General features: G+C 43.2%; 1 protein-coding gene and 1 pseudogene across 2 annotated transcripts in view; one reads left to right on the top strand and one right to left on the bottom strand.

Annotated features, from left to right (window-relative positions):
- The window catches only part of ULK4 (unc-51 like kinase 4), a 619,976-nt gene that overhangs the window by 584,182 nt on the left and 24,778 nt on the right, over positions 1-11,016 (top strand). The gene's annotated exons all lie outside the window — the stretch shown is intronic.
- LOC100940528 lies at positions 1,827-2,822 on the bottom strand (annotated as a pseudogene). Its single transcript, XR_154052.2, has one exon. The product of XR_154052.2 is annotated as a glyceraldehyde-3-phosphate dehydrogenase pseudogene (transcript).

Genomic DNA, 11,016 nt, shown 5'->3' with positions numbered 1-11,016 from the left:
TGTGGTTTCAAGGAAGTCATTCCCCAAATCCATATTCACATGCTACCCTGAGCATAGGCCACCAGCCTCACTTTTTCCATAGCCTGGGCTGTGGCTGCAGCCTTGGGTGTTGCCTGGGCCCTGTAGAAGCCTTTGTACAGTGCCCTGGTTGTTCCTGGACAGGCCTTGGGGCCACACCCACAGGGACCTTCTGCTGGTTGTCCCAGCCTTAGCCTTCCAGCTGCTTCCACTCCCTCATCTGCTTTCCCTCATGGCTTGAGGTAGGCTCGTAGCCTCTGAGTTCTGGGCCAGGCAGATCTGAAAATGCAATCTCAGGCTGGGTGAAGTGGCTCACGCCTGTAATTCCAGCACTCTGGGAAGCTGAGGTGGGTGAATTACCTGACCTCACAAGTTTGAGACTGGCCTGAGCAAGAGCAAGACCCTGTCTCTAAAAATAGCCAGGCCTTGTGGCAGGTGCCTATAGTCCCAGCTACTCGGGAAGCTAATGCAAGAGGATTGCTTGAGCCCAAGAGTTTGAGGTTGCTGTGAGCTATGATGCCACAGCATTCTAACGGGGGCGACAAAGTGAGACTCTGAATCCAGAATGAATGAATGAATAAATAAATAAATAATAAAAAGGCAACCTCATCCAACTACCAGATTAACTTGGTGCCACTTCCAGGCTCTGGAACTTTACTCTCTGTCTCTCTGATCCTGCTCACTGCCTCTGAAAAACAGAGATCAAAATACTGTCTATCTCAGAGGATTATTACAAGGATTCGAGAAGATAATGTATAAGAGACCTTCACAAACCTTAATGCACTATAATTATCTTAAAGGAAATTGTTATATATTGATCTCTGAAGATACAAAGAGCCTCTCATTCAGCCTGGCCTATTAGCATGTCCATCAAAATGAGGTTCCAGAAAAGATGTTCTTTCCTTAAATATTGATGAGAGCTTTAAGGCAATCTCTGGTTCAAATTTTAATTGATTAAAAAGAATATACAATGAACAGTCTCCCATCTAATCATCCAATCCTGTCCCCTAGCTACCCAATCTGCCTCCTTGGAGGCAGCCTTTATTATAATTTTTTTGGATATCATCCCAGAGATGGTTCATGCACATGCAAGAAAGGGCTGGATATTCGTCTCCCCCTGTCACATGGACAGCAGCTACTTGGCATGCTCCTTGTTTTCATTCCCCTTCCTCCTCAGTTATTTTATCTTTGCTAATCAGATGGGTGGAAATGGTATTTTGCTGTTGTTTCAATTTCCATTTTACTTTGAGATTAAGGACAATTTCTACCTAAAAGCCATGTGAACTCTCCTTTCTTGAGAATTGGATTTTCAGGTGTTTTCCCCAGTTTCTTTGAGTTGCCCTTATACTTACTGATTTGCAGGAGCTCTTTATTAGGCAAATAAGCCCTTTGTAATTTATGTTACAACGATCTTCCCCATATGTTGTTTACCTTTTGGTTCTGTTAGTATTACTTGTTTCCATGCAGAATTTGACTTTATGGAGTTATGGACTTTGGTAAAAAAGAAGAAAGACAAAGAGCTATTCAGCTCTGAGATTTGCATTTTGGTCAGTCTGCTCTCAGCTTTAGTTCTTTTTCTATCACCTATTCTTTTTTTTTTTTTGGCTGAATTTAGGGAACTTTGTTGATGTTACATGACAAGGTGGGCCTTCCTAGGCCCCTTCTGTTCTTCAGGGGGTCTGGTGTGGAAACTGTGTCAAGGGGACATTCTCAGTGAGGTGGGGGACTGAGTAGGCAGGGGCACCCCAGCAGCTAAGGGCCTTTCTTTTCCTCTTGTGCTGTGGCAGGGGCTGGTGGTCTGGGAGTTTTTACTCCTTAGGGGCCATGTGGGCCAGAAGATCCACCACCCTGTTGCTGTAGCCAAATTCCTTATCATACCAGGCAACAATTTTGACAAAGTGGTCATTGAGGGCAATGCCAGCCCCAGCATCAAAGGTGGAAGAATGGGTGTCACTGTTGAAGTCAGAGGAGATAACCTAGTGCTTGGTGTAACCCAGGATGCCTTGATGGAGTCCTCTGATGCCTGCTTCACCGTCTTCTTGATATCATCGTATTTGGCAGCCTTCTCCAGATGGCAGGTGAGATCCACGATTGACATGTTGTTAGTGGGGACGCGGAAGGCCATGCCAGTAAGCTTTCCATTCAGCTCAGGGATGACCTTGCTCACAGCCTTGGCTGCACCAGTTGAGGCAGGGATGATGTTCTGGAGAGCCCCGCGACCATCACGCCACAACTTCCCAGAGGGGCCATCCACAGTCTTCTGGGTGGCAGTGATGGCATGGACTGTGGTCATGAGTCCCTCCACAATGCCGAAGTTGTCATGGATGACCTTAGCCAAGGGAGCTAAGCAGTTGGTGGTGCCAAAGGCATTGCTGACAGTGCTGAGGCTGTTTTCGTACTTCTCGTGGTTCACACCCATCACAAACATGGGGGCATCAGCAGAAGGGGCAGAGAAGATGACCCTTTTGGCACTCCCCTGTAGGTGAGCCCCAGCCTTCTCCATGGTGGTGAAGATGCCAGTGGACTCCACAACATACTCAGCGCCTGCCTCACCCCATTTGATTTTGGTGGGATCTCCCTCCTGGAAGATGGTTATGTGATTTCCATTAATGACAAGCTTCTCAGACTGTGCCATGGAATTTGCCATGGATGGAATCATACTGGAACATGTAGACCATGTAGTTGAGGTCAATGAAAGGGTCATTGATGGCGACAACTTCCACTTTGCTAGAGTTAAAAGCAGCCCTAGTGACCAGGCACCCAAGACAACCAAAGCTGTTTATTCCAACCTTCACTTTCACCATGGTGCCTCGGGGATGCGGCTGGCCCTGTACTAGAAGAAGCAGCTGTCTGATGAACAGGAGGACCAAAGAGCCTCTATCACTTGTTCTTATTCTCTGACCAGGTAAAGTGTGCATGGGCTGGAGCTTTGACTTGAATGGTCCTAGGAAGCAAGAGAGAGTCCAGAACTTTGAGTGTCAGAACAAACTGAGAACACAGATGAGATCAGAAGTGAAGAATTTTCCCTGCAGGGAGGCTGGAAGATCCTGGTAAACAGAAAATATGGATTTCTCAAAGCTATGAAGAAATAAATCTTTTGGTAAATTGGGGTTGGATTAAGGGTGCCAAGCCTGTTCCATACCTACTGTCATCAGATAACTGTGGGAGAATGAGAGATTTACCCTAGTCTGAGACCTACACAGTTGAGCTCAGCCATTGAGCTGATATTCATAGAGATATCTTCTCTAGCTCATTTTCCTTTCTGAGATGCCAAGTCTTGCCCTTATGGATCAGATCAGCAGTAGTCCCATCTGTTACATATTCTATCATTGTGGAATCCTGGAATCAGGAATTAGACAAAGGATTGATTCTTGATCCTTTCTGTACTGATGTCCCATTCTGGGTTGATAGTCCATGCCCAATGAGGACATCTTATTAACCACCTGCTCTGCCTGAGGAGCCAATGGCAGCAGCAGCTCAGTAAATCTCAGTTGGAGGGCATGACAGAGGGGCACATTTCTTAAGCAAATGGTGTCACTTTGGACCTTACAAATGTTGGGGAGGATTCTGAGCAAGTTCACCAGTAGCTGGGCTGTTCTCTTTTGAGCATCCAGACAGACATCTGATGGATATTCCAACTTGTCAGGACTAGTAGTTGGAAAGTTTGCTCCAAATGCCATTAGTGATTTTTCCCCATACCTCCTTCCCCACCCTTTGGCCATTCTCTTAAAGGCGGATTCTAATCTTTCTTTGAAAAGGGCATTTCTCAAAAGAAGTATTTTCTCTCTCTGCTAGACACTCCTGTAGCAAGTGCAGATGAGCAGCAGCTTTGATCCTGCAGGCATTCTTTTCAAGTTTGATCTTTTGATCTAATGTTTTGTTTCTATATACTTAATGGTTTGCCTCAAAATTGCCTAAATACCAGGTCAAATAAGACAAATACTTTCCAAAGCAAAACCCATACCAATACTTTATTGTAACCCCTAACTAAGTGCTATAAAATTGTTCTTTGCAACCAGCCAATTGTGTCTAAATTGGTAGAAGGTGATGGGGAGAACAATGGATCACTGACCTAGATGATCACCAAAGCCCAAGTAGCAAATTACACATCAGTAAATTGCTTCGTCACTGTCCTGACATTCCTTATGGGAAGTAATAGAATGAGTTGTTTCTTGTAGGGTATTTGTCAAGCACCGTGGGCTGTGCAGAATTGCCTTTGTCTTTCCCTTGAGGGTTGTGGGACAACATAGTTCACACTACTGTAGCCTCAGTGGAACATGTGTCTCTGAGCCAGTTTAGTGAGCAGTGCAGAACACAGAGGTCTCAGACATTCCCACATAGAGTTATTAGTGGGCCGAGCACTGAAGCCAGGGTTAGCAGAGTTGGATAATGGTGGTGGGGCATCTTTTGTCATAATCCTTGATCTTCTGCCACATAAATAGAAGTCCTGGACATAGGAGCCCATGAGGTACAAGATGCAGAGACATGCCAAACCACATTGGAGCAAGCTACAACTGGAACCCAGTTCCACAGGACTTAATTGACTGTCTTTGTTATTTGGGGTATTAGAAATCTAAGTTAGCCAGCAAATCAGGCCCACCAAAATTTTATTCTGGTTCAGTGTAGTGACAGCCATGTGTTCTAAGCCAAGGCCTATAATAATTTGGCTATATCTTTGCCAGCATATTATTATGAATAATTGATTTTGAGATTCTGTGGTTGCCATTCATCTTTAAATCCATGAGTCAGTCCCTAGGCCTTTTTCAAATGTTAATTAATCCACATTTTATGAAGGAAAACATTACCACTATGGTAGAACTGATGTGTGTATCAGAGCTAGTGTAGCCGGCTGTGTAGAGCACACATGTCTCAGGCATTCCCACATAGAATTATTAGTGGATGGCTACTAATGGCTATCTGTGCTGCTGCGAAGCTTTAAAATATATTGCAAACTAATACATGTGTACAAAAAATGAAAAACTGGAAATAGCCCCGGTATCTTTTTTTTTCTTAATTTCAGATTAATGTGAAGGTAGAAAGGATTAGGTTACAGTGTTTACATTTGTTACGTAAAGTCCCTGTTGTAGTTGTGCCCTCTCAGGAGGTGTGTCACATATTCTTACATTGTGCCCGTTGGACATCCCACATATCTAACATTAGAAGAATGGTTGGATAAATTAGGACTATGTAAGCATTACAGACTAACATATGAGGATGTCTGCTTTGGGGCAAGGTAGAGTACTGAAACAGCCAAAACAGAAAAAGAAAAGAATATACAAAACAATTGTTTTCAAGACATTGGACATCATTCAGGTTATTAAGAAAACTTTAGGGAAAATAATGACATCAGATATCAGGCAGTAGAAGAAGGAGACCGCAGAGAGGTGGTACGTGAAAGTGGTAAGTCCCGTGAGTGCCCTGGCTTACTGCTTTGACACTTTGTAGGCCACAGCATGTGGAGCGTGTCTTAGTCTGTTTCGTATTACTATGAAAGAATACCTGAGACTAGGCAATTGACAAAGAAAAGGGGTTTATTTAATTCCCAGTGCTGTAGGCTGATTAGTTTTAGGACTTGGCCGTGACTTCTGGCAAGGGCTTAAGTGCTGCATCATGACAGGTCAAAGGGGAAGTGGACACTGGGGAAGAGAGGGAGACCTGAGGGACATCTTGGCTTTATTACAGCCTACTCTCTCAGAACCACTTCATTCCCACAAAAACTGATCCAATGTCCTTGAGAGCATGAACTCACTGTGGTAAGAACACCACCAAACCATCTATGCAGGATACGCCTCATGACCCAGACACCTCCCCTAGGTCTCATCTCCATCCCTGTCACAGGAGGGATCAAATTTCAACATGAGCTTTAATGGGAACAAACAAATCATATCCAGACCCTAGCAGAAGAGGAACTAAGGAAAGGCCCCACAGGTTCCAAGTTGAGAAATCAGAGCTGAGAGTACGGTAAAGACTCAGGCTGGTAGAGTTCATAGTACACTGTACTGGAGAGAAACTCTGGAGGTCTGCAGATGGTTTCCCCTGAGTATTCAGCACCTGTGTGTGAGCTCAGGGAAAGAGCCATCTAAATGGCTTAAAGGGAATCATGCCACTGATGGTAAAGGGCCAGCAATAATGCCTGTTTCTACCAGGCAAACTGGAAAAATGGGGCACGAGGTAGAATATACAGAAAGATGCTGCCTCAGTAGGGGAGATAATTAGACTGAGCACTGCTGACCTGCAAATCAGAAAAGCAAAACCCCAAAGGATCAAGATGTTTCCAATAATTCAGCTGCATCACAAAACAAAGATGAAGAATATTTTTAGGAATACAAAAATATCAAGTACTCAACAAGATAAATTTTATGACGTCTGGCATCAAAGATCACAAGGCATGTAAAGAAGCAGAAAAACAAAATCAAAACCAATCCAGAACCAACACAGAGGTTAGACTGGGCAGACAAGGATGTTAAAAGTTGTTGTAACTTCTCTGTATGTTTAAGAAGTTTAGCAGAGACATGGAAGATATTCTTTAAAAGCCATAGGAGGAACTTTTAGAGATGAAAACTATAATGTCCAAGATGAAAAATACATGGGATGTGATTCATAGCAGATTAGATGTTGCAGAAGGAAAATTAGTGAGTTCGAATACATAGTGATGGAAGCTATTCAAAATGAAACACAGAAAGAATTCTTTAAAAAAATAAAAATAGGCTGAGTGCAGGGGCTCTTGCCTATAAGCCTAGCACTTTGGGAGACCAAGGCAGGAGGGTTGCTTGAGGCCAGAAGTTCAAGACCAGCCTGAGCAACAGTTAGGCCATTTCTCTACAAAAACCAGAAAGAATTAGCTGGGTGTGATGGCACACACTTTGAGTCGTAGTTACTCAGGCTGCGGCAGGAAGATTGCTTGGACTCAGGAATTTGGAGTTTCAGTGAGCTGCAGTGATCTCAATGTGGTGTTGGTTTCACAATTGTATATGTATGTCCCAACTTAGCAAATTGTGGTTTCTATTGTATGTTAGTTAAATCGCAATAAAGCTGCTAAAAATGAATATGTGGAGATAGAATAGAATGTGAGAAATACATAGAAAATGACACAAAAAAGTGTAGAATACACAGTTTTATAAGTCCTATAATCTAAAACAACTCAAAGTACTTTTAAAAATACATGTATGAATGTATGTGTACATAAGCCCTATAACAACTGGGTAAAAACTATATACAATAGAGATGGTGGTATATCAATAAAGAAATAATTTATAAAGGTAGTTATGTTTAGAAAAAAGTTATTGCAATAATTTTATCAGTTCTAACAATACAAAAATGAATAAATAGAAGATAAAAAAATGTACTCTATTCTCAGGGTTTGCCATTTTATGGGATTTGAATTTTAATTAACATAGGGTTTTTAATGATTGCCTTAGAAACTTAATCTTTCTGTACCACAATCTTTCTTTATATATAAAATGAAGACATTAACTGTGTCTAACTCCTAGAAGCTTAAATGAGCTAACTCACTTCTAAGAGCTCAGAATGGTACCTAACATACAGTTAGCGCTCAGTACATGTTAGCTTTTATATTACCAGCTACTAACAGAATGTTGCCTCCAGGAATACCTTGGATCCAGAAAGTCGAACATATTCTGATTCCTCCTCTATGTCATATACTCAGAGAAAACAACAAAAACTGAAAGGGATAGGCAGAAAGGGAAAGGCTTTATTTCTTTGTTTCTGCTTCCTGACTTCAAGGACCAAGACCCTACAAATGTGCAGAGCAATTCTTTGGGTCCCATGGGGAGAGGAATGAGCATCATAGACGTGGAGCCAGTCAGGGTTTGCTTCAAGGGCACAGACCCTCAGTGGGTTGGGAACGATGGATGAAGTGAGACTGGCCTGAATGTCCAGTCCCAGCTCTGGGCCCTCTTCCAGTTAGGGGTCTGTACCCCCCCCCCCCCCGCCTGACTGTGCCTTCCCACCACCTCTTTCCTCTGGACTCTGGGCCCCCTGTTTGTACAAGCAGTTTTCATTTCATATTACAGATCATTGTTTCTCTGGGTGATCTCTTGGCCTCCAAGCTAACGACCTTGCCTGTCATTGTCTTAGGCTGTTATCATGATGTATGTGTGTATTTATTCCAATATATGCATATATATTCCAAGTAATACAGAAAACAGTCTATTTATAATTTTAACACATAACAGTTCACACTGGTAAGTTGTATTTTCTCATTGTACCTTCAGCTAGAGGTAGAGTTTTCACAAAGTATTATGGGTGGAAAAAAGCTGAGCCTCCAAAAAGCTAAGGATTCCCCTCAGCACCCTTCCAACCACAGTCACAGACGAGTGCTTTACTATTCAATTCTCTTTATTAAGTAATTTATCTTTACAGGAAACTGTAAAACCAAGTGGTTATAATTTAGATAATTTCAAGAGACATGGAGATTATACATAGTTCTTAAAAGAATACTATGACTTTGGGAGGCCAGGAGTTCAAGATCAACCTGGGCAACAGTGAGACCCCATCTCTTTAAAAAAAAAAAAAAAAAGAGAGAGAGAGAGAGAGAAAAGAACAACAAGAATAAAGCATACTGTGAAGTCCTTCTTCTTTTATATAATCTACATAATAATTTGCTTTTTCATAAATTTGCTTCTTTACACAATTTAGTTCATTAAAGTAGAATCCTTATGATCTTAATTCATGTTTCATCATCATGAACCAAAGCATCTCATCATGGTAGCGACTCCCTCATGATGCCATTTTGTGATGGGATCAAATGGATTACAGCCTTGTAATATCTCCCAGTTTGGGGAGCCATTGGATCATGCTGCATTCTCCCTCCTCACTCCGATATTGGAAGACTATGCCTTTGCACAGGAATATCAATTCCTAGAGCTCATTTGTCTATCCTAAGCCAGGGTTCTTCTTGAATTTTCTGTAAAAGTATATTTGAGTGATGTGTCAGGTTCCTGCAGTCTGGGATCTTTATTTCTTTCATGGATTTGCATTGAAATTAGTAGTAAAGCTCATGGAAGTAGATGGAATTATACATTTCCAGGGGATTCCTTTGATTATGCCATAAATACAAAATAAAGAATTCCTTCTCATCGCACTTTTCCCCCAAACTCCTGTGTTATAAAACTCATATAGAACTAACTTTAGAGGCATGTGATAAAAGCTTGCTTCAAATTCTCAAGTGGGTCAGATGGGAAAAAGAACTACCTAGCGGCAGGTGCCAGTGGTCAGGCTCTGCACTGTCTTTCCTGGGTTGTTTGGGTCAGTGTAAGCTGTGAGCACTGTGGTCCTAAGGGCAGCTGAGGGGCTGTCCTGTGTGTGCTGTGTCTGAAGTGTGGCTCCACCCTGGTTCTGCAGTAGCTGTGTGCAAAGCTGCTCTCTGGAGAGCTGAGTCTTTACTTTCTTAAGCTACATGTGGGGAGAGTGGAGTGTGAGGACTTCACGGATTTTCTGTTAGAGTCTCACTGCCTTGGGCAGCTCAGAAGGACCTTAGAGTACAAGTTCACCCTGGAGGGGGATACAGGCAGGTGGTGGCCACTAGCCCACATACCATAGAAGGAAGGATGTTGGGTGTTGGAAGTAAGGCTGGCCCCAAACTCAACCTCAGGACAGAGGAAAAGAAGGGAGGTGCATTGGGCAGGGTTCTAACCTTCTGAAGGAAGACATCCTGGTCTAATGTGAGAAGGCCCTACAATCTGACCCTGCAAAGAGCTAACGGGCTAGCCCTGACTTGCGCACTAGAGACATTTTCAGTCAGGTAATTCTTTACCATAGGGACTGTCCTGTGCAGTGGAGAATATAGCATTTCTGGCCTCTAACCACTAGAAGCCAGTAGCAGCTCCCTTTACCTCCAGCTGTGACAACCAAAAACATCAGTAGACATTGCAAAATGTCTCTTGGGGTTCAAACCCTCCCCCACCCCTGCTGAGAAACACTAATGTGCAGTAGTAAGCTGTGTCACCAAGCCACCAAGTCAAAGGTAGAAACATCTCAGCTCATGCTCCTGACTCAAAGGCCCCTTTGTTCTTTCTCAGGGTCGCGAGATGGTTGAAACCAAGGGTTCTAAGTCAGGAAGACTTTTTTCTTTTCTTTTCTTTTAAGACTAGCCGAGCGCAGTAGTGAGAAGAGGGGAAAGAGTAGAATGAGGAGTTCTGTCTGTAACTAAACGATCAAGCGACATAACTCGCTACCTTCCCACCAGCTGCCTGCTCAGGTGGCAAATGTGCTATCACTTTTTTCTTGTTTTTTTTTTTTTTTTTTCTTTTCCTTTTTGAAATCGAGTCTCACTCTGTTGCCCCAGGCTAGAGTGCTGAGGCATCAGCATAGTTCACAGCCCCTTCAAACTTCTGAGTTCAAGCAGTCCTCTTGCCTCAGCCTCCTGAGTAGCTGGGGCTACAGGTATGCACCAAAATGCCCAGCTAATTTTTCTATTTTTAAAAAGAAACAGTCTGGTCCTGAGCTCAAGAGATCCTCCTGGAGTGTGAGGATTACAGGTGTGAGCTACCTCGCCTGGTTACTTTGCCTCTTGAGGCAAAAGTTTCCTCATCTACACATGACAGGACTCCTGCTGCTCTGAGGTCAATAGGAGTAAGGCATGGAAAGGACTTTTCCCGAAGGCTGTTGTTAAATTAGGACCTAAGACTCATGCAGAATTCATAGAGTTAAGGTATTTAGTACTTCCACCTTTTTACCAGCCACCATGTTCCATTTTTAGGAGAAATGAGTCTATCCAAGATAAGTTTTAAAAAGCCTTAACCCTCCCTACCTCCCACATACATACACACATTTACTGCCACAAGCTCCTGGCCACAGAGAATAGTTGGCAAGAGGGTTCCGATCTCTACTTAGAAGATGTGGAGGCAGCCCCACCCCAACTCACACTGCTTGCCACATGCGAGTCACCCCCTGAGCGGAGCAGTTTTAAGGACCTATGAAAGTAAATGGAGGCCGTTTGGAGGCAGGGATAGCAGCACTTCAGTTAAGGACGAGTAG

The sequence above is a fragment of the Otolemur garnettii genome, unplaced genomic scaffold (assembly GCF_000181295.1).
Source record: "Otolemur garnettii isolate 467f Iridium unplaced genomic scaffold, OtoGar3 scaffold00082, whole genome shotgun sequence".
Lineage (NCBI taxonomy): Eukaryota > Metazoa > Chordata > Mammalia > Primates > Galagidae > Otolemur > Otolemur garnettii.
The sequence above is the reverse complement of the archived record's forward strand: the minus strand, read 5'-3'. Positions and strand labels throughout refer to the sequence as shown.